We start from the raw sequence: 27,708 nt of genomic DNA on the forward strand, positions 1-27,708 counted from the left end.
ACTTCAAAATCAATGACTTAAAGTTGGGAGTCTCTGCCAAGCCTAGGCGTAAGCATAAGCATATTGGAGGAGATTCTGTAGGGGAGCTGTGCAAATACTGAAAACCAAAAGATACCAAATGGTCGATAACAATTAGCTGCCACACAGCCAATGTAGGGACAGCTACAGAGGTTAGCATTTTGTGTAAAAAAACTATACAACAGAGGGGCCAATTTTCATATGGAGGCCGAAACAGGGCTTGCTCGTGCCCAAAAGTCTTAAACCATATTTCATTTTTTCTCGTTTTGTTTGTTTTACTTGACTAATAAAAAATCGAATTTTTGTGTGTTTTTTAACAGATTGTCATCTGTTTGAAGTCTTGTACCACCTTTCGTTCTCATCCTCACTCTTTGCCCCTATAGGCCTCTGCAGGTTTAGTATTCACAAAATAAAGAAATACTCGTTTCTGTTATGATGACGGACGGACACGTTTTTTGATTTTTTTTGTTTATTTTGGTCAAATTTAGGTGCGGCTAACATGGCATATCTCTTGTTCAATACAATTTTGTTAAAAGAGCGGTAACTTTGAAACCTGTCAATATATAGATATGGCCACTTTGTCATGGCAGTTTAGAGATCTTTGGTTAAAATCTAAAAGCTATGAATAACTATGAGGGGAATTTCGAGATGGCATTAATTAAGAATTTTTTTTCATGAGCAAACATGAACTGCAAAATGAGTTATAACTTTCTTTCCATGATAAAATATTTGCATATTTGGAGAATAACAAGAACTTTAGATATTTGGACTTTTCGCTCAGAAACCTGTTTAAATTTATTATTATCAGATTATGTTTTATGGCAGAGTATAAAAGCGTTAGCCATGATGAATTGGTTTCTTCTAGGTAAAACCAAGTAATGACGAGTTAAAGTTGGGCAAAGCTTATTTTTTTGATGTCCTAAACTCCATGGGGTATGCCAATTTTATTGCTCCGCTTATGTATATATGACTGTTTCTATATTATATGAAAAACGAATATGGAATGTAAACATCCACTGACACACACATTTCCATTTGCCTACTGATCCATAACTTATTCATAAAATTTCCATAAATCTTGCTGTGACCACATTTATGCTTTTTTGGGTTTTCCTGCATTGACTGCACCGTCCACTGGAAAATATACATATGTGTTCTCCGTATGCCTACTGGTAAATATCTCATTCATGAAACCTCCTAAAATCGTTCTGTGCCAACATTTATTCCATTTTTGGGCAACTTATGTATTGGGTTGCCCAAAAAATAATTGCGGATTTTTCATATAGTCGGCGTTGAAAAATTTTTTCACAGCTTGTGACTCTGTAATTGCATTCTTTCTTCTGTCAGTTATCAGCTGTTACTTTTAGCTTGCTTTAGAAAAAAAAATGTAAAATAAGTATATTTGATTAAAGTTCATTCTAAGTTTTTTTTAAAATGCATTTACAACAACAACGTTTTCTCCCATGCTTTCTATCCACTGCTATCTAATGTTATACCACAGTAACTTGGGAAAGAAGATGCCTTATAGTTCCTACCATTGAACCAACGAGATCGCTTTGAAAAGCCCAACAATTCAAAGAAATGAGAACCTAAAGTGGATCTCCTTCTGACTGCTAGTGCGGGACACACATATATCAGATGTTCTATAGTTTCTTCTTCTTGGAATTCCCCACATCTTCTGCAGAAGACGTTACTTCCAATCTTCAGTCAGCATGTTTTCCCATCAGACAGTGACCTGAGACGTCCGTTCTAGCCAGCGAAATAAAAGAGGTAGAACTCTTCAAGAGCAGATCAGGCCACATCAGATTGGAATGGCCACAACCCCCACTTTGTGACCATCTGTCAATCGTTGCCTTTTGGGCCTGATCCTGAAGTCTTAGCTTTCATGTCAATAGAGACATCCCCTGAAATGTGTAAGGAAGTTCCTAGTCTCGCAAGCCCGTCTACTATACAATTCCCTGGGATATCTGTCTGGCCCGGCACCCAGAAAAGGTGAATTTTGAACTGTTCAGTCATCTTGTTGAGAGTTCTACGACAGTCGAGGGCGGTTTTTGAGCTCAGAAATACATTCTCCAGGGATTTAATGGCTCTCTGGCTGTCTGAGGAGATATTTATGCCAATCGTCGTTATGACATTACATCTTGGCCATTACACAACTGCAAGAGTCTCCGCTGGATACACAATACAGTGGTCGGATAACCTTCTCGATATGATCAGTCCTGGTTCTTCAAAGTACAACCCAAAGCCCACCTGGTCGTCTAGTTTAGAACCATTCGTAAGAAGTCTATGTAACTTCTTTTACCTAGGATATCGTAGTTCCAATTGGTTCTATGAGGAATAGTGGTACAGTACTTTTAATGAAAAAGAGGCTAAGGCAATGTATAATCCCCACTACCTGGAAAATCGGGTATTGTATCAAGGATAACACAGTGTCCGTAGCCGCCACATGATCAAAGAGAGAGAGAGAGAATGCCCCCTTAGTCGCCACATGATCAAAGAAAGAGGGAGAGCTCCCTTACTCTCATAGCATTTGTCGCAGAAAATTGTCTAGCCACAATATCCAGGCGGGTTCAGTGTGAGTGAGTCTCCCATACCCTCATAACATTTGCCACAGCAAATTGTCTAGCAACAATATCCAGAGGCGGGTTCAGTGCGAGTGAGTCGTCGGGTTTAGTGCGTCCCATTCAGTACGAGTGAGTATTGAACAGTTGGTGGACTTTTGAAGCGCCGTCCACCAGACCACAACACCATATATTATTATAGGTCGGACATCTGCAATATATACCCAGTGCATGATACGCGGTTTAAACCTCAAACTTTTGCCCATGGCTTTCTTGTAGGAGTATAGGGAAAGAGTTGCCTTAATAGCCCTTCCCAAAATGTTTCAATTTCCTGTCCAGCAAAGCGCCCAGGTATTTTACGCTTTCAATAAATGGAACATTCTCTCCTGCCAAGGAGGCATGTGCACATCCATTGTGGTGTATGGTATCAAAAGATCGGCTTTGGCCAATTTTAGTCCGTCCCTAGTTGTTTGTATAGAATAATGAACGTCTGGCTTCCATTACACATATTTTCCTAAAACGTGATCAAGCAAATCTTAAAAATATATTTTTTCTTTTATTTCCAGGTACGTATTACGTATAAGTAATAGTCGAAGTTTGCTGATCTAAAACAATCGGCCACTATTTTCCTTTAATTGGATGTAAGTAAGTATCCCCTGTTCCTAAATGAAATGTTCATGGGATATTTAGTAATTAGTAGAAGATGTAAGTAGCCCCGTTTAAGTTTAATTCCTGGCTAATCGTGAATATTGCTAACATATACCACTCGTAAAATATAGACATATACATGTGACAGAAGTGTTGTGTATGATTTAAGTAAATTATTGCTTGATATTTGATCATGATATGGTTAGTGAATGTATACTTGTTGTTATCTTTATTGTTCTGTTTATAGATTTCTCTCTACAACATGTTTGGCAAAGCAATGAATAACTTATATTGGAAGTGCCATGACAAAGCTCAGCAAAAAATTGAAAGCACTAACATTTCTGTGTGCATACTATAAGCATTACCATGAAAACTTTCTTGGTGCTGAAAGTAGCGCATTTTCGATGCATTGGCGTAAGCGGGTGCATACTCTTCCGCATATAGAGTTGCTCTTTTGCATGAAATCATTGTTTTTTTGTTTTGGCGCGACGTTTAACGAATGATAGAATATTTAACGATTTTAAACGAACACAGTAGGGGCAATGATTTACTGTTTTTCATTTTGTGCTTCTACAAGCGCTGAATTGACTGCATATAGCGGCCAAAACACGAGGCATGAATTTGGCTGTGGATTTGTGGTTAATCGGAGGCTGAAACACCTTGTCTCAAGCCTTACTCCGGTGGATGAGAGGCTAACCACAATCCGCATAAAAGCCAAATTCTTTGGGGCGTACTCCAAATAGCTAGAACTGGTCATATCGAAAAGGTTACCCGACCACTACAGTGTGTACTAAGCGAAGATCCTTGCAATTAAGGAAGTTGTGGAATGTCATTACGACGATTGACATAAATATCTTCTCAGATAGCCAGGCAGCCATTAAATCCCTGAGAACGTATTTCTGAACACAAAAACTGCCCTCGACTGTCGCAGATCTCTCAACGAGATGGCTGAACAGTTCAAAATTCATCTGAGATATCCCAGGGAATATCAAAGCGGACGAGCTTGCTAGACTAGGAACTACCCTACACATTCCAGGGATACTGGAATCTGTGGGTGTGCCTCTAGCGACAGGTAAGCTAAGTTTTCAGGACCAGACCCGAAGGACAACGAATGATAAATGGTCACAAAGAGGGGGCTGTCAGCATTCCAGAACTATGTGGCCTAATCTAAACTCGAAGAGGTCTACCGCTTTGTTGTCACTGGTTAGAACAGATGTCTCAGCCATTGTGTTCGTCATGAAAGGTCACTGTCTAATCGGAAAACATGCTGATAGACTGAAGTTTGCCAGCAACGACTTTTGCAAAAGCTGTGAGGACATCGAAGAAGAAGAGACTATAGAACACTTTCTGTGTGTGTGTCTCGCACTAGCAGTCAGTAGGAGTTCCACTTTGGGATCTCATTTCTTTGAGAACCTGTCAGATTTAGCGGATGTGAACATTCGCAAGTTATTGGACTTTTTAAAGCGATCTGGATGGTTCAACCGTAGGAACTAGAAGGCATCTTCCTTCTTCTGTTGCTGTGGTTTCACAATGAACGAAAACGTCTAAGTGAGTCTGATGTTAGACTGCCATTTAAACTTGACCTAACATATCTCATGATTAGAGCCTATCTTACTTTGACTATATGAAGTTATATCGTCTTCAGTAGTTTCAGTAGCAAAACGGGCAGCAAATATCGTTTTTTTATCGGCACGAAAACAAGTTAATTGGGAGCATTCGTAGCATTTGGAGATTTCGGAGTTGTTAAAGAAGATATGATAAAAGATTATATTAGGTATCAAATTATAAGTTTAGTTTACATAGTTTTAATAATATCATCAACTTACAGCATTTAAGACAATTCGCTTAGAAATATCTCATTATTAATAACCTCCAAGTATTTTAAGCTTTCTTGAAAATTTCATGCCATTTTTAAACCAAGCCCAAGTGCGTCCTTGCCATGCAGATGATATAAGTAAGATATATACATACAGGGTGGCTGATGAATATTGCTACAATGATGAATATTGCTACATTTTTTTTTCGGTGTATGGAATACATTTTTCTTTTATTCATGTTAAATTAAATTATTAAATTAATTATTAAATTATTATTAATTAAATTAATTAATTAATTAATTAAATTAATTATTAAATTATTATTATTAAATAGAAAAAAAGTTATTACATTTTTTTTTGGTAGCGGCTTTCATCAGCCACCCTGTATGTTTGACCATAACAGACAATAGTCACTTGAAAGATCATCTTTTTTTTTGAAAAAAGAAAAAAAAACAACATTAAAACCATAAAAAAATGAAACCAACCAACTCATTTACTTAATAACAGCCCACAAAAAAAAAGTTTTTTGTTTTCATTTTTTTTGTTCTTGCAAAATCCATAAAGCAGGAAAAAAAACCAACGAATGAAATGAAATAATAAAGGTTATACTCGTATATTTATATTTGGAAGCTGAAAAAGTAGAACAAACTTAACGTCATATACTCGTTTTCATGGCGGTTCTGCTTTTGAATCTCCTCAGCCATCCTCGCTTGCCCTTCTGTTAACTTGGAATCTACTGCTACACTCAATGTGTTGAACGTCATTGAAACCTGGTACAGACACAACGAAACGTACGAAACGAAACGAGTGATATCTACCAAAAAAAGGCATAGAACCCTACAGACCCACATCGAATGAAAAACGAACGTTAACAAAACACTCACAAGAGGAGAAATAAGAGCAAAAAAATGTATTTTTATGAAACAAAAAAGTATGTATGCGAATATTTGCTGAATATATAGGAGTAAAAAGTGTTAACACATAGAATATTAGGGTGTAGTGAAATAAAAATGAGTTAGTTGTGATTGTAGTCATAAAAAATGCAAAAAAATCATGCGTTGCTTCATAACTTTGTTTATATATTTCAAAAATATATAGGATAGTCAGCGAAAAGCATGTAGTATCTATTCGAGGTATAAGCTTAAGTATAGCTGTATATACATATGTAATTGTGTTTTAGTTTTTGTTAAAACTGAATATATGTAAACTAGCCTATATGACAAATTTTAGACCTCTAGCTCCATCTGTAAAAAAAAAATTGCAAATGGTACCAATTACGGTACTAAATTTGCTTTTTCTCCCGTTTCCAGTAATATTCTTTAATTTTTTGCTTTCCAGCCGTATTATTTTGCAGCAGATGTCTTTTAAGTCAAATTTCATTATTCTAACTCTATTCAACCGCTCTGTTCATAGTTCACCCATTTCGAACCTTTTTAGGAACTTTTTTAATTCCAAAATAGAGAAATTTCCAAAAACTCATTTATTTCCCCATCTTAGGTTACCATGCTGTACCGTAAAAAAGAACCAACAAGTACCAATTTCGGTACTAAACGTACTATTTCTCCCACTACTGGTACGTAAAAAAAGTACCAGCAAGTACCAATTTCGGCACTTAACGTACTATTTCTCCCATTTATGGTACGATTTTCTAAAATATTTTTCAAGACTTATTTTTCGAGACGCTCTTTAATTTGAGCCCAAGAACATTCTCCCAGCCCTACGTACTATTTCTCCCACTTCTGGTACGTAAAAAGTACAAACAAGTACCAATTGCGACACTAAACGTACTACAATATTTCTTCCACTTCTGGTACGATTTTCCAAATTTTTTTTCTTCAAGACTTATTTTTTATAGACGCTCTTTAATTTGTGCCCAAAAACATTCTCCTAGCCCTATCCGTTTGCCCTGGACAAATAGTACCCAGTTTCGTACTATTTGGTACTATTTAGTACCTTAACAATTGAATATCACCAAACCTGGCCTTATCTCGACCCTCCGAGCCAAGACCAACAATCGTGCAAAATTTTTTAATTCTAGCTTTAGCCGTTTGGGCTGCGTAGAGATAAGTCAGTCAACCACGCGTCTCTTTGCAAGTAAAAAAAGGCTTAGTTCCGCTGAGTCAAATCTTGGATATACACCATCATATTTCATTTATCTTGTGTAAATAAAATAAGGAAATAATTCAGTATTCTAGGGGCTCACGAAATTTATATCAATCGTCGGCATGTTAAAGGGCATAGGTGTACTTCATATACCAAATTTCAGCCAAATCGACAAATTTCAGAAATTAAATCCAGGCATCGGTTTTATATGGGGGCTATATTTATGTATGGACTTATATAAGTGGGATTAGTAGTAAGTGTTGAAGGGCATAAATGTCCTCCGAACTGTTCGACAAGTAAATTCTTTTATAAGATTCTGTTAACGATACAAGCACTGAAGATGCAGTAGTAGCCAGCCTAGAAATAACTAAGTCGCATTTCGGGCTGGCTTCCCTATATATCTGCCGATTTTTAATAAAGGGTATAAACCGACCTTTATTATCAGGAGTAGGCAGGAGGTACTAGATATTACCTTCGTATCGGAAGACGTAAGCGCCAGAATATGCGACTGGGAAGTGTTGGATGACCACAGCTTCTCTGATCATCGTAAGATTCAGCCTTGAAGAAAATACTGCAAAAGTGGTCCCTCGGCTAAACAGAACAAAGGCGGATTGGGTTATACTGGGGGTAAAGTCTGCATGTCTATCCCTTCTAGACCAGAAAAGGAAGTGGCAACTGCGGTGGTTATAGACATAATGGTCAAGCGCATAATGATCAAGGCCCTGAATGACTAGATTGTGTCAGCATGTCCTAGTGCCAAGCCAAGGAGAAAATCGCGACTGCCATGGTGGACCCCAGAGCTGGTTGGTCTAAGGAAGGTTTGCAGAAAACTCTTCAACAGAGCGAAAGCCACAAAAGCACCACACGATTGAGACATCTTTAAGGCTGAGTTAAGAAAATATAAGGGTGAGCTGAGAAAGGCTCTGAACAAATCTTGGGTAAAATTCTGCAGCTCCGTGGAGGATACATCTGAGACCTCGAGGCTAAGGAAGATTCTGTTCTCGAGACCTATTACGGTGGGGTATATTCAGCAGTCAAAGAAAGTATGGACAATGTCTAGTGAGGAAACACTAGAACTACTCGTTGATACACATTTCCCTGGAAATTCTCCAACGGACAACGTGGCGCCAGAAGAGGTTGTCATTGGTATGCATTCGCCGGAGGTTATTGAGGAAATTGTGTCTGAGCCGAAAATCCTTAGGGCGATAAGAAGTTTCGACTCCTTTAAGTAGCCAGGCCCAGATATATAACCGGTTGAATTACAAGCTGTGCCTGATAGACTGGTTCTTTGGCTTAGGGAGATATACTCTGCTTGTATCAGCATGTCATTTGTATATACCTGTGGAATGGAAGAAAATTTTCATTCCGAAAGCAGGAAAACCCTACCAGACGAAGGCGAAAGATTTTCGTCCTATTAGTCTGCCATCCTTTATGCTGAAGACCCTCGAGATGTTGATAGAAACTTATCTTAGGACAGAGATCCCTGAAGATTGCCTGTCGCGGCAGCAGCATGCATATAGTAAAACTCAATCCACTGAAACAGCCCTTCACGGTCTAGCCGGCTACAGAAAGAGTTCTCTCTCGCTGTCAAGGAATATATAATGGTAGCATTTCTTGACATTAAAGGTGTTTGACTAGTGTAAAACCAACGTCAATGATGAAGGAGTTGGAGTTTCTAGGCATTAACTCCGCCGTTAAAAGTTTATTAATAACTTACTTACTAAAATACGCATAACGACAAGCTTGGGATCTGTGGATCCAAAAAGATGGGTCAGGAATACCTCAAAGAGGTGTACTGACTACTCTACTTTGGAACATAGCCATTAACAATATATTATTGTTAATGGCAGAAAAATGTGTAAAAGTGGTCGCGTATGCTGGTCTAGGTAAAGGGTGATTTTTTTGAGGTTAGGATTTTCATGCATTAGTATTTGACAGATCACGTGGGATTTCAGACATGGTGTCAAAGAGAAAGATGCTCAGTATGCTTTGACATTTCATCATGAATAGACTTACTAACGAGCAACGCTTGCAAATCATTGAATTTTATTACCAAAATCAGTGTTCGGTTCGAAATGCAGGAGATACAAGTTTCCTACAGTGTTTCCTTGGGAGGAGAGAATGTTCCATTTACAGAAAGCGCAAAATAACTGAGATCCTTGCAATTAAGGAAGTGATGGAATGGCTAAGATATAATGTCATTACGACGATTGGCATAAATATCTTCTCAGACAGCCATTAAATACCTGGAGAACGTATTTCTGAACACAAAAATCGCCCTCGACTGTCGGAGATATCTTGACGAGATGGCTGAATACAGAGATATCCCAGGGAATTGTGTAGCGGAAGAGCTTGCGAGATTAGGAACTACCTTACACATTCAAGGGAAACTGGAATCTGTGGATATGCCTCTAGTGATATGTAATCTAAGTTTTCAGGACCAGGCCGGAAGAACAAAAAGAGGGGGCTGTGAGCATTCCAATACTATGTGGCTTAATCTAGACTTGAAGAGGTCTACCGCTTTGCTGTCATTGGCTAGAGCAGACGTGTCAGTCATTGTGTTCGTCATGAAAGATCACTGTCAAATCGGAAAACATGCTGACAGACTGAAAATTGCCAGCAACGACATTTGCGGAAGCTGTGAGGAAATCGAAGAAAACGAGACTATAGAACTCCTTCTGTATGTGTGTCCCGCACTAGCAGTCAGAAGAATTTCGACTTTAGGTTCTTATTTCTTTGAGAACCTGTCTGATTTAGCGGATGTGAAGATTTGCAAGTTGTTGGGTTTTTAAAGCGATCTGGATGGTTCAAAGGTAAGAACTAGCAGGCATCTTCCTTCTTCTGTTCCTGTGGTGTCACAAATGGCGAAAACGTCTAAGTGAGTCTGCCGCTTAAACCTAACCGAAGCTAACGATAATATTGCAAGAATTTGTGACGAATATAAAGAATCATTTCTTTATGACTAACCAACCACACGGCGCAAAGTATTGTGAAAAAATCTATACGATGTAAAAATTCTTAATGGCTTAAGCCTGGCGCCGTTTGGTGCGAAGTTTTTTGTTTGTGGTATTGCATATATGAGCCACCCAACGACCTACTTCAAAAAGGAATACTGTCCACAGACGGACGTATCAAAGTTTCAACAAACTAAAGCTTCTGGTGTTTATCAATCCACCAGCCCCGCATTGTCAACCCAAGCGTGCTATCAATTTGATTACCTGGCGATCCATTAAAAATGAGTGAAAATAGATAACTTGTACTTAGGTTCACTTGGTAGCCGCTAAAAAAGATAAACTAACCAGAAATTTGGTATCATTTCTATGAATTTCAGCAGGTTTAATTTCATTTAGGACTGTCTTAATCATTTTCACTGCTCTTGCAAACTTATACACTAAGTTCGTAAATTGCATATGTCTATTTATTCAAAAAAAATTTAAGTCTACATTTTTCTGCATTCGACATTCAAAACCATATTTATTTTATTCTATATTTACTTAAATAAAAAAAGTAAAGCCAAGAATGCAATATGTATGAGTAGACAATGATAATAGAACCCTAACATGGTTAGCCCTGAACATGAGAAGTGTCCACGACTATAATGTGTGAAAAGCGTAAATATCAAACAATCGTAACAGCCAAAGCATTGCAACTAAGAAAACTAAAAGATTTTTAAAAATAAATGTTAGGAAAAATATTTTTTTTTTATAATTTCATAACGTTTTTCTCAAAATCTTAAAATGTGTAAAATTTGTTTTCAAAATCAAAATTTTTAAAAATTAAAGGTATTGGGTTGCCCAAAAAGTAATTGCGGATTTTTCATATAGTCGACGTTGACAAATTTTTTCACAGCTTGTAACTCTGTAATTGCATTCTTTCTTCTGTCAGTTACCAGCTGTTACTTTTAGCTTGCTTTAGAAAAAAAGTGTAAAAAAAGTATATTTGATAAAGCTCATTCAAAGTTTTATTAAAAATGCATTTACTTTCTTTTAAAAAATCCGCAATTACTTTTTGGGCAACCCAAAAGTTTTGGCAGGCAAACTACCAGTTGTAGGAGACATAGGTGTGTCTGTTGGTTTGTTTGTTTACGTCTCTATTCTACGGTATGTAGGCATGTTATGATATGTCAAATTTAGCGCATGTAGAGTGATACAAATTAAACCAACATATGAAAATCACTTGTCAAAATAGCACATGTTATTTTTTGGTTTAGAGCGTGCTCTATTTCTTCTAACAAAAACATAAAGAAATCAGCCCCAAATGAAATTATTTCACAAATTTATGATTTAACTACCTTTCTTACAACTTTAAAAATTTTTACGCATAGAAAGTCAGACTTGCTCACATTTTTAGGCAGTGTCATACGAAAGTAACATAAAGGTGTAATAGCAAAAATTATGAATTGTATGACAATTTTAACAAACATTTTAAATTACATGTCATAATGACATGTCATAAGACAACTACATATCGTGTAATAGCGGCTTTATGTGTTGCATATACACCCAAAAACAGCTCAACCGTTTTTCTTGAAATTTTCACAGATGTAAAATTTTTCATTGGTGAGAATTAGGTATTTTATTTTTCAATATCTTAGGGGAGAGGACCCTCCCCCTATCCCAAATTTTCAATATGCAAGATAATTTTTGAATATCCGAAGAGGGAAGACCCTCCTCTTACACCAATTTTCTAACAAAACAAGATCTCCGCAATGGGTTGGACGATTATAGCGAATTTTGATTTGGATCCCTGAACACCTATCTCTCATGCACATTTGAGATGTGGTATACAGGGGAACCTCCCCAACCGGCCCAAAGTGGTACATAGACATTGCAAATTTTGCCCATGAACATTCCACTAAGGAACAGGGGCAAACTTCTCACATATCAATGAGTGCAGTCCGATTCAAGTTTAAGCTCAATGATAAGGGGCCTCCTTTTTATAGCCGAGTCCGACCGCCGTACGACACTTCTTTGAAGAGAAGTTTTACATGGCATAGTACCTCTCAAATGCTGCCAGCATTAGGAGGGGAAAACCACAGCTGAAAATTTTTTCTGATGGTTTCGCCAGGATTTAAACCCAGGCGTTCAGCGTCATAGGCGGACAGACAGAACAGAGCATTATGGCATTAAAATGAAAGGTATGTGAAATTAGAGTACGAAACTGAAAATCACTTTTAGGGCTAATCAATCCACCTCCAAAATAATAATTCCATCAGATATATACAATATATACCGATTTCAAGGTATTTGGGAGTAGAATACAAATCATATATTAATTTTCGGGATATGTTAAGTCAGGCTGGGCCGAAATTATATAACCTCCCTCCTCCTAGAATGGCTTTTACACTGTTCCTCTTTATTAGCAAGTACTAAGAAAAGATAATGGGAGGTCATAACAACAAGTCCCCATGGATTTTTTTTTTGCTTGTATAAGAATTGCTTTCTCAAAAACTCAAATCGTACAATCGTTTTATATACGACCCACATAAAGTTTTGGATCGATTTGGACCATGCTTGGTATATATTTTGCAGATCACAGCAGATGTCATTATCATTCAGATGGAATAGAAATATTTTTGTATTATTTACGAGATTTTTGAGCTTTCTTTAAATTTTGACCTTTTGAAAACAGCAGAAAAAATACTACTGACCCACTTTCAGCAGACTTTCTGCTATTATTGCAAACATTTTTGCTGCTTATACTAATAAATTTCTTTGAATGTATGGAATTTCGCTTATAGTATATTATCTGCCATTTGTATACCCTCCACCATAGGATGAGGCTATACTAATTTCGTCATTCTGTTTGTAAGTCTTCGAAATATTCGTCTAAGGTCCCATAAAGTATATATATTCTTGATCGTCATGACATTTTAAGTCGATCTAGCCATGTCTGCCCGTCTGTCTGTCGAAAGCACGCTAACTTTCGCAGGAGTAAAGCTAGCCGCTTGAAATTTTGCACAAATACTGATCTTAGATCTTGAATTCTGGTACCATTAGAGGGCGCTATTATTATTCGATTTGGCTGAAATTTTGCAGGTGTTTTGTTATAGCTTTCAACAACTATGCCAAGTATGGTTTAAATCGGTTGATAACCTGATATAGCTGCCATATAAACCGATATTGGATTTTGACTTCTTGAGCCTCTAGACGAAGCAATTCTCATCCGATTTGGCTGAAATTTTGTACGTGGTGTTTTGATATCACTTTCAACAACTGTGCCAAATATGGTTTAAATCGGTATAAATCTTGGATCTTTATTTTTGAGCAACTAGAGGGCGCAATTCTAATCCGATTTTCCTGAAATTATGCGCAACGTGCTTTGTTATAACTTTCAATAGATGTGCTAAGTATGGGTAAAATCGGTCCATAGCCTGTTATAGCTGTCATATAAACCGATTTGCCATTTTAACTTCATAAGCCTCTATAGCCCGCAATTCTTATCCAATTTGGCTGAAATTTTGTACAAAGGCTTCCCATGACCTTCAACATACGTGTCCAATATGGTCTGAATCGATCTATAGCTTCATACAACTCCCATATAAACTGGTCTCCCGATTATGCTTCTTGTGCCTCTACTACCTGTTTTAAATTAACCGGATTCGAATGTATTACTAGCAATTTCTATTCACCCTGGGTAAATAGTCACAATTTGTTTACTATTTGGTATGTTTTAGTACCTTAACGTACGAATATCATCAAATGCCGTCTTATTCCAATGACTCAAGACCAATATTCAAGTAAAATTTCATGATTCCAGCTTTAGCCGTTTGGGCTGGGCAGTGATCTGTCAGTAATTCGTCTCTTTTATAAATATAGATGGGTAAAGACTATCCCTCTACAAATGTCTAGAACATTTTGTATTGTCAAAAGTTGTGGTCTTATTAGGCCATTGCGCAATATAAACTGGAAGCTCTTCCAGAATAATTCCAGTTTTTTGTGTGTTTTTTAATCTACTGCTGTTTTCTGAATAGGTTTAGGTACAATGGTTGTGATGCTGCCCGATAATGTTACCAAGTCTGATGAGGAACTAGAAAAACTGTAGTTATCAAATCTCCGAATAAATAAACTCCAAAAGTGTAATCGGAGTTTCATTTAGTATATGTTTTTTTGGCAATTTGCCCCATCTTTTTCTTCGCTTTATATTGGCCATAACCAGTAGTGGCCAACAGTTTCTGAAGATTGAACTTGCGAAGAACACAAAACGTCATTAATCTGAAGCTTTCTCCAAAACTAAACTCTTTTATAAGCATTGATTTTAGAGGGACTACAAAGCCTATTTAGAATCGTCTAAACATTAGAAAATAAGGCTGGTCGCAAAATGTCATCATTTTAGAAAACATACATGTTGCTGAACATATAAAAAGCAAAAGTACCTCCAAGACAAGGTTACTATTAAGAGTACAGGGAAGTAGACATTTCAGTATCTCCGCACATAGCACTTAATATCGTTCATTTCTACATGTATGGAAATGGTGTAATACTTGTTACAATTACCTTCTTCTAGTTGTCGCAACACATGATATCTGCTCAACTCATATGTATATTTTTGAAGGCATGTAGTGGTGGTGTGGATAGATGCTACACTTACTCAAATAGTAATAAATTCGGCTCCTTATCTATGAATGGATGGAGAACGGACAGACAGATAGACACAGTCATTTAACGATGGTCACATTTAGACAAACTCTAAGAATATTTACTGCTTCAAATTTTAAGTGATAATAAAATTGTTAGAATGACCGCCGATCCTATGCAAAACTCAATGTAACCCTGAGAACTTGGGTGTGAGTCATTCAAACCATTCCATATACTTTTTATACATGTGCTTGGAAATCTACGATATGCGATAATAAAAATAAATATGGAAAATATGAGAAAAACAAATACGCACTATGATAACGATGCAGATAAGGGTTTTTTTTTTTTTTTGCATATTTTCTAATATTTAAGGTTTGTGTTTTTTATCACAATTTTGGGTTATGTACCTTCGATTGGCTGGGGATCATAGGTCTTAAGGTCAGTGAAAGATAAAGTAGGGACGGCGAAAGTTGTGATAATTTGTTCATTATTTTTTTTTCAAATGTAAAATGTGTAGAGTGGAGCAGACTATAAACTGGTAAGTTGTTGTTATATTGATAAGTCAATCACACAACTTTTATGGATTTCGATTGGATTCTATCACTAATGTAACTTTAATTGAAGGCATTAAGTTACAATATAAAATATCGTTGCAAATTTTTTGTTGCTGTTAACAAGGACTATGTATCTTATAGAGTCTCCGCCACTGAAATCGATAATCGTGGCAAGCTCTAGGGACTTAAAAAGCCAAAACGGGATATCAGTTTGTATGGGATCTATATCAGTACCATAATTGCCATACATTTTGGTCACAGAACTTATCATTTAAAATTTTAGCCAGAACTGAATGTTACCTATTAGGCCTTCAAAAATTAATGTAGCAAATCGGTTTGTATGTAAGAGCTTTATCTTGAAAACTAAGCGTGCTTTCCACAGCCAGACGGACGGATGGGGCTAGATTGACTTAAAATGTAAATATATACACATTATAGGGTCTTAGGCCAATATTTCGAGATGTAACAAACGATGTGACGAAGTTAGTTTACCTCCACCCTAAGGTGGTGGCATCATTGGGCCATACTTCGTCGTCGACGAAGCCAAATGTCACTACTAATAGAAAGTATTTGTGCAAAATTTCAATCGCCTAGCTTTACTGCTTCGAAAGTTAACGTGATTTCCACAGACAGACGGAGGACATAGCAATTTGTTTATCTACTTCCAAATACCTTTCATTGAACTCCATATAGCCATGGTTGACAAATATTCACACTTTTGAAGGTGTTTTGATGTTTTGAGGGCTAGGCAACCACCTATCACTTGAACCTGATTTTTAATACTATATTCGTTGTCTACTCGCGAATACCTTTTATTTGAGTCCCACATTAACATGTTCGCCTAATATGCCCACTTAAGACGGTTTTTGGTTGCGGGCGGCTCCCTTGGTAATTACATCCAATTTTTAATATTCGATAATCATACTCGTACTCTACTCTCAAATACCTTTCATTGGAGTCCCATATTGTCCCGACCGGTCCACTTTTGATTTTGGGCTGTTTTTTTGGTGCGGTTTTGGGTTTGAGGCGGCGCCGTCGGTACTTGAATCCAATTTTGACATCATATTCGTGTTCTACTCTCGAAACCCTTTCATTTGAGTCCCATATTGTCCCGATCGGCAATCTTTGATTTTTGGCAATACTTTTGGGGAGGTTTTGGGCTTGGGCGGCTCCCTAGGTACTTGAACCACATTTGTTCAAAGTATGGTCTATATCGGTATATAACCTGAAATAGCTCCCCTATGAAATGGCTTCCCAGTTTGACTTTTTGAGCATCTGGAGCGCGCAATTTTTACTCGATTTGCCTGAAATTTTGGAGGTGGTGTTTTTCTATGACTGGTGTTTTTCATTTTGAAAAAGTTATTCAAAGAACTTGACAAATGCCATCCATAGTGGAGGGTATATAAGATTCGGCCCGTCCGAACTTAGCACCCTTTTACTTGTTTTTACTCTATCGAAAACATTTCAATTGAGACACATACCAGTATTACCCTGTTCGGACTACTTTTCCATTTTGATAGACGGGATTTTTTCGGAAGAGGAAATTTTGATATCGGATTCGTATCTTTTATTTGAGTACCATATTGACACAATGGTTGTGACCCTGCCGACAACTTTACCATGCTCCTCAGGCACCAAGGAATACATTTTTAAATATCTTTCATTTGATACCCATATTGCTCAAAGCGGTAAAATTGTCCTGTTGGGTGGTGTTTTTAGGGGTGGGGGACCCTCCGACACTGCCATTTTTATGCCAAGTTCCTACTCTACTCTTAAATACCTTTCATTTGATACCCATATTGTCCCAATCGGTAAACATGTCCGTTCGGATGGGTTTTGGGATGGGGCATCCCCCCAGGTAATTTGACCCCAAAGTTTTATACCAATTTCGTCTTTTTGGGGTATCGAAGATGGATTTTCTTATAGAAAACTTCTTTGTGGATGAATTTTTCTACATAAAAGTTCATCCTGGATGACATGTTTCATAGAATGTTCATATAGATGAATCTTTTTATAAAAAAGTTCATCCGGCATAAATTATCTAATAGAAGAGTTCGTCCTGGATGTATTTTCATAAAGAAAACTTCATCCTGGATTCATTTTCATAAATTCATCCAGCATAAATTATTATGGAAAAGTTCTTCCTGGAAATTGTACGTCGCAAATGTCGCCAACATTAAAAGGGGATAACCACTGCTTTGTCCGATGTTCTCGCCAGGATTCGAACGCGTTCAGCGTCATAGGCTACAAAGGCACGAATTCGATATCCGCATTCAGGGCGAAGTGTCCCCACCCTAAACAGATATTAGAGAGTTAAAGAAGACGCAGCGGAGCGGGCCCGATTCGGCTAGTAATATATATTATTTAACTTTTTTTGTCCTTAAAAACGAAGATCCATGTTGTTTTCATTTATAAAAGCTAAAATTTTAAACGTCATTAGGCCGCAGTTCCATATTTGTCACATTTATTTTTAGCTTTAAATATAAACCAATCCAATAATTAGTTTTCATGCCATGACTTAAGCAAATCGATCGCAATCACTTTCTAAATGAACCATTTTTTCGTAATCATTTTCAATTTCTCTCCTATTTTCATTACCAGTGAAATGGAAAAACCTACCAGCTATTGAATTACATTCAATATTAATAGATCCAATGTCATGTGATTTCAGCCGCCTCATCTACCATTTAATTAACCATCTATGCATTCAATTATAATAATGCGATACTTATGTACTATTGGTAATTGGCTTAATAATTGTTTTAATAATTATTTACATTTGAGTTCAGCCAAAAGTGTAGTGGAAACCCAATGTGCATGGGGAGAGCAAAAGCCACAACACCCATAATGCCATAAACAAAGCTGAGGCAAGGAAACCACAAAAGTGTGACATTTAAATGTTAAGCCCAGACGATTGTGGGCGGTTTAATAATAATCAATTTAAATTCTTAAAAAAATTTAAACAAATAATGAAGGAAAAATTCAATACAAACTCGAAACCAAAACCAAGTTAAAAACATAAATGTTTGCTTCGCGTTTGGTTTGATTTGATTTCGCCCGGTTGTGGGGGTTTTCTGTCATTTGAGCCGTATACCACCAGAAGTGCAGCTAATGAGGCATGGAACTTACAATTTAAGGCATGAGTTTTGTTCGTTTGTGGCTAAAGCTGGTTTCTTGGATGTTTTTGTATTTGCTCTGTAATTTTTCTTGTTTAAACTGACGCTAATTATGTGATTTTTTCTGCCAAATGAACCTTAAAGCCATGTATAGACCGTATGCTTTAAATAACTTGGAATAAATCGGTGTCACCTAAGACAAAATGGCCAAAAAATAAATGTGACAAATATGGAACTGTGGCACCATGACTTCCAAAATTAATCATTTTGAAAATTTAGCACAGCGAAACAGTTGGTGGAATATGAAAACCAAATGATGGATTTTCGAATTTTTTTATGAGAACTAATTATAAACCCATTACAAAATTTCCCCGTAAGAGTATCTCATTCTAGAGCAAGGAGAAACTATTCTCATACAATTGAGTGCTGTCTGATTCAAATTTTAACTCGATGATATGAATAAACTTTAAATAACTGAATCTAAGCAGCAACTCCTTTGGAACCAAAGACACCCTTTATATCCACCTAGACGCATTGCTTAGATAGCCAATTTGTAGTATATTGTGTTAAAACACTCTAAAAACTCTGGAATAGGTTTGCGGTAATAGTGGCATTCTGAATTCAATCCAAAGTCTCTGGTTGGGATCGAACCAATTAAACACAGCCAAACTCGTCATCAGCTCGGTTAAACACGGAGCAGATTGATAAAGCTATAACAGACGGATAACTTTTTTAACTTTTCTTAGGAAAGTTTTATAAACTGCTTTAAAATCTGCAACGCCATTTCTCCACTAAGCTGTCCACGAAATTATTAATTCTCATTCTTATTTTTCAATTATAAAAGCTTTTAGCTTAAAATTATTAATATCTCCTTGTATCTATCTGCACAAATGAGAACTGAAGCAAATTTTGAGAGTCTTACTAGAGGAACAGAAAAAGTTCAATAAAACGCCGCATAATCCATGCATGTGTTAGTTGCACAGTGGGCTATATGAAGAATAAACGATGATGAGTTATTAATTTAAAGAAAACCCAATAAGGACGAACTTTCCAATAAAAAAATTCATACAAAGTAAACTTCCACAATAAATAATTCTATAAGAAAATTCATCAAAGATGAACTTTTCCAGAAAAAAATTGACCCTGAATGAAATCTTCCATAAAAAATTAAAATTAACTTTTATAAAAGAAAATTCGTCCATAATGAATTACTTTTATTATTGGAAGGAAAGAAGCCTTCAAAGCATTTGTGTATTGCAAAATTAATACAGAATGTGTTTTTTTATAAAACATTCATAAGAAAATTCATCCGCAATAAACTTTCATCCTAAATTATCTTATCTATATGAAAATTTTTTCAAAATGATGAATTCTATACAAAAATTTCTCAACGTTGAATTTTTCATACAAAATTTATTTAGTATAAACTTACTGAAACTTTCCGCTACAAAATTCATGTAGGATGAACTTCTTCTATATAGAAATGTGCACCAGAATGAACTTATCTAAGCAAAAATATTTTTTTATAGATAAATTCAGTCAGAATGAACTTTTTTATAGTAAAATTCATGCGAGATGAACTTTTCCACAGGAAAAAATCCATACAAACTCCTTTATAGGAAATACTTCACGCAAACTGAAAACGAATTAAAGTCGGAAGAACTATTCTATAAGAAATTTCATCCATGATGAACTTATCTATAAGCAAATTTTTCTACAAGAAAATTTATCCAGAATAAACTTTTCTGTATGAAAATTTATCCAGGGTAAACTTTTCTAAAACAAAATTTATCCAGGGTGAACTTTTCTATAAGAAAAGTTCATCCGGGATGACTTTTCTTATAGAAAAGTTCATCCGGGATGACTTTTCTTATAGAAAAGTTCATCCGGGATGACTTTTCTTATAGAAAAGTTCATCCGGGATGACTTTTCTTATAGAAATGTTCATCCGGGATGACTTCTCTTATAGAAAAGTTTATCCGGGATGACTTTTCTTATAGAAAAGTTCATCCGGGATGACTTTTCTTATAGAAAAGTTCATCCGGGATGACTTTTCTTATAGAAAAGTTCATCCGGGATGACTTTTCTTATAGAAAAGTTCATCCGGGATGACTTTTCTTATAGAAAAGTTCATCCGGGATGACTTTTCTTATAGAAAAGTTCATCCGGGATGACTTTTCTTATAGAAAAGTTCATCCGGGATGACTTTTCTTATAGAAAAGTTCATCCGGGATGACTTTTCTTATAGAAAAGTTCATCCGGGATGACTTTTCTTATAGAAAAGTTCATCCGGGATGACTTTTCTTATAGAAAAGTTCATCCGGGATGACTTTTCTTATAGAAAAGTTCATCCGGGATGACTTTTCTTATAGAAAAGTTCATCCGGGATGACTTTTCTTATAGAAAAGTTCATCCGGGATGACTTTTCTTATAGAAAAGTTCATCCGGGATGACTTTTCTTATAGAAAAGTTCATCCGGGATGACTTTTCTTATAGAAAAGTTCATCCGGGATGACTTTTCTTATAGAAAAGTTCATCCGGGATGACTTTTCTTATAGAAAAGTTCATCCGGGATGACTTTTCTTATAGAAAAGTTCATCCGGGATGACTTTTCTTATAGAAAAGTTCATCCGGGATGACTTTTCTTATAGAAAAGTTCATCCGGGATGACTTTTCTTATAGAAAAGTTCATCCGGGATGACTTTTCTTATAGAAAAGTTCATCCGGGATGACTTTTCTTATAGAAAAGTTCATCCGGGATGACTTTTCTTATAGAAAAGTTCATCCGGGATGACTTTTCTTATAGAAAAGTTCATCCGGGATGACTTTTCTTATAGAAAAGTTCATCCGGGATGACTTTTCTTATAGAAAAGTTCATCCGGGATGACTTTTCTTATAGAAAAGTTCATCCGGGATGACTTTTCTTATAGAAAAGTTCATCCGGGATGACTTTTCTTATAGAAAAGTTCATCCGGGATGACTTTTCTTATAGAAAAGTTCATCCGGGATGACTTTTCTTATAGAAAAGTTCATCCGGGTGACTTTTCTTATAGAAAAGTTCATCCGGGATGACTTTTCTTATAGAAAAGTTCATCCGGGATGACTTTTCTTATAGAAAAGTTCATCCGGGATGACTTTTCTTATAGAAAGGTTCATCCGGGATGACTTTTTTTATAGAAAAGTTCATCCGGGATGACTTTTCTTATAGAAAAGTTCATCCGGGATGACTTTTCTTATAGAAAAGTTCATCCGGGATGACTTTTCTTATAGAAAAGTTCATCAGGGATGACTTTTCTTATAGAAAAGTTCATCCGGGATGACTTTTCTTATAGAAAAGTTCATCCGGGATGACTTTCTTATAGAAAAGTTCATCCGGGATGACTTTTCTTATAGAAAAGTTCATCCGGGATGACTTTTCTTATAGAAAAGTTCATCCGGGATGACTTTTCTTATAGAAAAGTTCATCCGGGATGACTTTTCTTATAGAAAAGTTCCGGGATGACTTTTCTTATAAAAAAGTTCTTCCGGTATGACTTTTCTTATAGAAAAGTTTATCCGGTATGACTTTTCTTATAGAAAAGTTCATCCGGTATGACTTTTCTTATAGAAAAGTTCGTCCGGTATGACTTTTCTTATAGAAAAGTTCATCCGGGATAACTTTTCTTATAGAAAAGTTCATCCGGGATGACTTTCCTTATAGAAAAGTTCATCCGGGATGACTTTTCTTATAGAAAAGTTCATCCGGGATGACTTTTCTTATAGAAAAGTTCATCCGGGATGACTTTTCTTATAGAAAAGTTCATCCGGGATGACTTTTCTTATAGAAAAGTTCATCCGGGATGACTTTTCTTATAGAAAAGTTCATCCGGGATGACTTTTCTTATAGAAAAGTTCATCCGGGATGACTTTTCTTATAGAAAAGTCATCCGGGATGACTTTTCTTATAGAAAAGTTCATCCGGGATGACTTTTCTTATAGAAAAGTTCATCCGGGATGACTTTTCTTATAGAAAAGTTCATCCGGGATGACTTTTCTTATAGAAAAGTTCATCCGGGATGACTTTTCTTATAGAAAAGTTCATCCGGGATGACTTTTCTTATAGAAAAGTTCATCCGGGATGACTTTTCTTATAGAAAAGTTCATCCGGGATGACTTTTCTTGTAGAAAAGTTCATCCGGGATGACTTTTCTTATAGAAAAGTTCATCCGGGATGACTTTTCTTGTAGAAAAGTTCATCCGGGATGACTTTTCTTATAGAAAAGTTCATCCGGGATGACTTTTCTTATAGAAAAGTTCATCCGGGATGACTTTTCTTATAGAAAAGTTCATCCGGGATGACTTTTCTTATAGAAAAGTTCATCCGGGATGACTTTTCTTATAGAAAAGTTCATCCGGGATGACTTTTCTTATAGAAAAGTTCATCCGGGATGACTTTTCTTATAGAAAAGTTCATCCGGGATGACTTTTCTCATAGAAAAGTTCATCCGGGATGACTTTTCTTATAGAAAAGTTCATCCGGGATGACTTTTCTTATAGAAATGTTCATCCGGGATGACTTTTCTTATAGAAAAATTCATCTTAAGAAAAGTTCATCTTAAGAAAAGTTCATCTTAAGAAAAGTTCATCCGGGATGACTTTTCTTATAGAAAAGTTCAACCGGAATGGCTTTCCTTATAGAAAAGTTCATCCGGGATGACTTTTCTTACAGAAAAGTTCAACCGGAATGGCTTTTTATAGAGTTTCTGATTTTTTCCCACTGTTCCTATCTCAAATGCCGGCTTTTTTCCCTCGCAATAGCTGTAGTCTATTGCGGGCGTCATAACGGAGCGGGTGTAAGCAACAGATAATATGAAGGAATACAGCATTTAGAGTCACGTAAGACGTAGGAACCTCAATGACGAACATATTAAATGAAATTAACACAAGAATCTAACTACATTGCAACGCGTCTGCGGCTTGCTATGGCGACTAAGGAGTACTCATACAACGAACATTTTGTGCCACCAGATTGTCTCATATCTGCTACATCATCGATCTTGCGTTTCTTCTTTGGAAAGAAGCTAAAGCTACGAATTTTTATTTCTCAACCAATTAGTCTCGATTTTACAATAAAACGTTTATGTCTAAGGCAGTGCGTGGTTGGTCGGTCGTCGGTCGGTCTGTTTAGTTATAGAATGGAAGTGAAAAAGAAAATAATTGAAACGAATTGAAAAAATGAAATCACTTTGCGATTGGAAGTGAAATATAAAATGCTGTGTATTTTTTTTAGTTAGTTTATCAAATATGGGAGATTAAATACCCAACGATATTTATATATTGAATCGAAATGTGCCTTTAGCTTAGCACATAAAGTTTTACTGACGTTGCCTAAGCTATGCGCCATTAGTGGACAAATTTGCGAAAATTACGAGTATGTGCTAATTTTTTTAAATAGTAAACCAAACCTTGATTTATGACTATACACGAAAAAATGTTTGTTCGTCAAGTTAACGCCCAAGGAAACTTAGAAGTGAAAAGGAAAAAAAAAATTAAAAAAAAAAAACAATACAAAGAAACAATAAAAAAAATTCTTAACAGAAAATCACTTGTCATTTGTATTATAGAAAATTAAAAAAAAAATTTTGTATGCTAATGTGAACTCTTCAATACTAGTACATGGGCGTAGTAAAAAAAAAATGTGTTTTGTGGGGAGCTGTAGTCAATCTAAGTTTTTGTGGGGCAAAAAGTACAAATGATTTACTGAAATTTAACTAGGACGAAAAATAGACAAAATCGACTTAAGGACAATTTTTTTCGAAATGGATTTTTTATTAAAAATATGCTTAAACAAAGTTTTAGAAAATTAAGTACAATTTTTTTTTCTTTCAAAATTTGGCTGAATTTTTTTTTTTTTAATTGTGTTCAAATTAAATTTTTTTTTAATTTTTTTACAAGAATTTTTTTTGGATTTTTTTTCGCATTATTTTTCTACCAAATTTTGGAAAATTTTATTTTCTGCAGTAATTTTTTGATATATAAAAATGCCCAAAATATTAAAAATATATTAATTCTACTTTACACTCCTAAGCCAACGCCATTGGAAGTGTGAGAACGTTTTGTATCATTTGCAATGGCCTAGTCATTTAATTGGAAATGAGGAAATTTTTACATGATATTGAATACATTTAACTTAAGTTTTATGTAACTACCAGTATACACAAATGCATGCACTTTGTTTGTAGTTTTTTTTGCAAGATTAATTGAAATTTCCTTGGCAATGATTCACATAAAGAAATGAAAGTAAAGCTTTCAAGTTAAAGCTATTGGCAATGATATGACAAAGTTCAAATACGAACTTGAATATAACCATATAATATAACACAACGACAGCAATATTTGGCTATTAAATTGTGTATCAACAAGGATAATTAGCCTTATATCGATAGTCTTTAATTTAAAGTTAATCAACTACAATTAACTGTCATTAAATTCAAAGTGAAGTTACTTCCAACAGCTAAAATTTTCAAATTAAGTTTTGTAATTTTAGTTTTAGCCATAAAATTGTTATTTTGACCATAATATGTAACTAAAAATTTCCATATTGGCAAATTTTTCTACGTTCAATATCTCTAGACACTGACCTGGACGAGTGTTTTTCCCTATTTGGCCACATTACATAGTAAATGAGCCGCACTTAGTATATGTAAATGCCAATTATTGTAATTTTTTAGTCGAGACATGGAGACGTAAAACCTTTATATGGCTTAAGGTTAGCAAACCTTTAGAAATGATAACAACACTTAATATTTACGACACATTCATCAGTCATTGACTAATTGAACTCTTGGTAATTGTTAGTTTGTATACGAGTTTGTTTTATAAAACCATGTTTGTCGTTTGTTTTTCACCATTTCCATAAATGGTGTAAATACCTGTTTACACCATTTCCATAAAACTTAAAACCTCGTATCATAACATTTTATATCCATAAAAGTGTTAAGGCTTGGCTGATCCTAAAATACAGAACAACAGCCAATCTAGGGTTGGAAAATTCAAAGTTATGGTGATTTTATGAGGTAAGTAGAGCAAAAGCCCAAAAGGGTTTAAAGTTCTCAGGCTTACCTATTTTTAAGGGGTCTTTTTACATAAACTCAACCGAAGGCCAAGGGCTGTTATTATTTTGCTATATATCAGATATGGTGGCCGTTATATGCGAATTTTTGTTTGTATCTTAATAGCAACCACAAACACAACTCGGATATTCAAATTTGGTTTCAAATGCCTAGGAGGAACGCCGCACCAAAATGGGCATGTAGAGTGAGCCGTACAATATGGGATTTAAATGTTAGGTATTTAAGAGTAGAGTACGAATCTGATATACAGTTAAGACGAATAGTCTTGAAGACATATCTGCCATTTGCCTTGATCATCGGCTTTCTCTGTCAAAAACATAGGAAGGAATGGAAGATTTACTGGGAGGCTTGGTGCGACGGATCCTAAGATTCTCATAAAACTTAAAACCCAATATCTTAACATTTTATATCCATAGAAGTGTTAAGGCTTGGCTGATCCTAAAATACAGAACAACAGCCAATCTGGGTTTGGAAAATACAAAGATAATGTGATGTTATGAGTTAAGTAGAGCAAAAGCCCAATAGGTTTGAAGATCTTAGGCTTACCTATTTGCAAGGGCCCTTTATACATAAACTCAACCGAAGGCTAAGGGCTGCTATTATTTTGAGATATATTAAAGATGGTGGACCGTTATATGCGAATTTTTGTTTGTACCTTAATACCAACCCCAAACAAAAATCGTATATTCAAATTTGGTTTTAAATGTCTAGGGGGAACGCCCGATCCAAACGGACATTTAGAGTGATCCGTACAATATGGGATTTAAATGATAGGTATTTAAGAGTAGAGTATGAATCTGATATACAGTTAGGACGAATAGTCTTGAAGACAACACAGGTCCAATATTATCTTCGCATGTCTGCTATTTGCCTTGGTCATTAGCTTTGTCTGGTAAAAACATAGGCTTCTTGAAGAAATGGAAAGTTTACTGGGAGGCTTGGTGCGCCGGATCCTAAGACTCTCACCATAGAAGACTCCCTTAATTTGGCCAGGGAAAAATTAGCTTTAACCGGCAACGGTTCACCAGTCATTCAAAAAAAGAACTAAGAACTAGAGGGAAAAACATTATTGTGTGTCCAAGAATCTTTGGTAATGGAACCGGAGGCATGCAATGTTTCTACTAAACTCAGGCAGCGCCGAAGAGCTCAACAACTCAGATTCAACAAGATGAGGCTAAAGGTGTATACAAGTTGTTGGGGACTCAGATAGGCTTGTCACATAGTCGGGATTATCCCGACTATCAGTGGTTGTCCTGACTATTCGTGACAATAATGGGAAAATCACAACTTTTGGAGTGTATACAAATATTGAACGAATTGGAAGTACATTGACAGTCATAGTTAATGTTACGAAGTGAATTTTTGTGCAATCAATTTTGAATATTGAAAGCAGTCGAATTAGATTCATCTGCCCATCCATGTGTCTATCTGTCATTAGCCCCTCTGCCTGTTGGCTCTAAGGATACTACTGCAAATTTGCCCATGAACATTCCATTAAGGAACAGCGGGGATACTTCTCTTTTTTCAATAAGTGTCCGATACAAGTTTAAGTTCAATGATAAGGCCCCTCTTTTTTATTGCCAAATATATTCTTGATAGTAATGCCTGTCCTTCCGTCTGCCGGTCAAAAGAATGCTAAAGCTTGATTTTTTGCAAAAAAAACCCTCTTATTTGTGTAAGTCGGTTGGTATTATAAATAGCTCAAATCGTTTCATTTTTAAATATAGCCCCAATTAAACCCAACTCAGGAGATCAGCATCATAGATAGTGGATATATCACCTATAATTAATCGCCTGATTTGTATAAAAAAAAATGGTCAAAAAACTTGGCTAATTCGATCCATGAAAGAGGGAATATAAGATTCGACCAGGCCGAACTTCTGGCGTTCTTTCTTTTTTTTGTTAATTAAAACTGATTTTTGATTTTGGTTTTTTTTTCGAGAACCCCGATTTATCCCGATTTATAATATCGGTCCTCCCGATTTCCTGCTTGGAGAACATGGCGTGCCTAGACTTAGGAGATGACTTTGCAGTTGTTGCTGAGGAAAACTTATCTAAAGTCTGACGTATTGCTGGAAATCTTGAACATAAGTGAATGGAAAGGTTCCGAGATGAGACCCGATAATGGGACATTTGGTAGGATTAAGCTCAAGGTGTAAGCTTGTGGTAAAGCAGGGAACTCAGAAGATACTTCGACAG

General features: G+C 35.9%; 2 protein-coding genes across 4 annotated transcripts in view; one reads left to right on the forward strand and one right to left on the reverse strand.

The window, feature by feature from the left end:
* Window positions 1-27,708, reverse strand: part of LOC106084327 (general transcription factor 3C polypeptide 3) — a 237,951-nt gene that overhangs the window by 81,407 nt on the left and 128,836 nt on the right. The gene's annotated exons all lie outside the window — the stretch shown is intronic.
* Window positions 1-27,708, forward strand: part of LOC106084326 (mucin-2) — a 198,202-nt gene that overhangs the window by 53,333 nt on the left and 117,161 nt on the right. The window contains exon 1 of one of the 3 annotated variants that reach the window (XM_013247918.2): window positions 23,506-23,807. The exons of the other annotated variants lie outside the window; for them this stretch is intronic. The gene's annotated coding sequence lies outside the window, so the exon portion shown is untranslated. Of the gene's footprint in view, window positions 1-23,505; window positions 23,808-27,708 lie in introns of those variants that run through there. 3 annotated transcript variants of the gene reach the window in all.

Source organism: Stomoxys calcitrans, chromosome 5, assembly GCF_963082655.1.
Source record: "Stomoxys calcitrans chromosome 5, idStoCalc2.1, whole genome shotgun sequence".
Lineage (NCBI taxonomy): Eukaryota > Metazoa > Arthropoda > Insecta > Diptera > Muscidae > Stomoxys > Stomoxys calcitrans.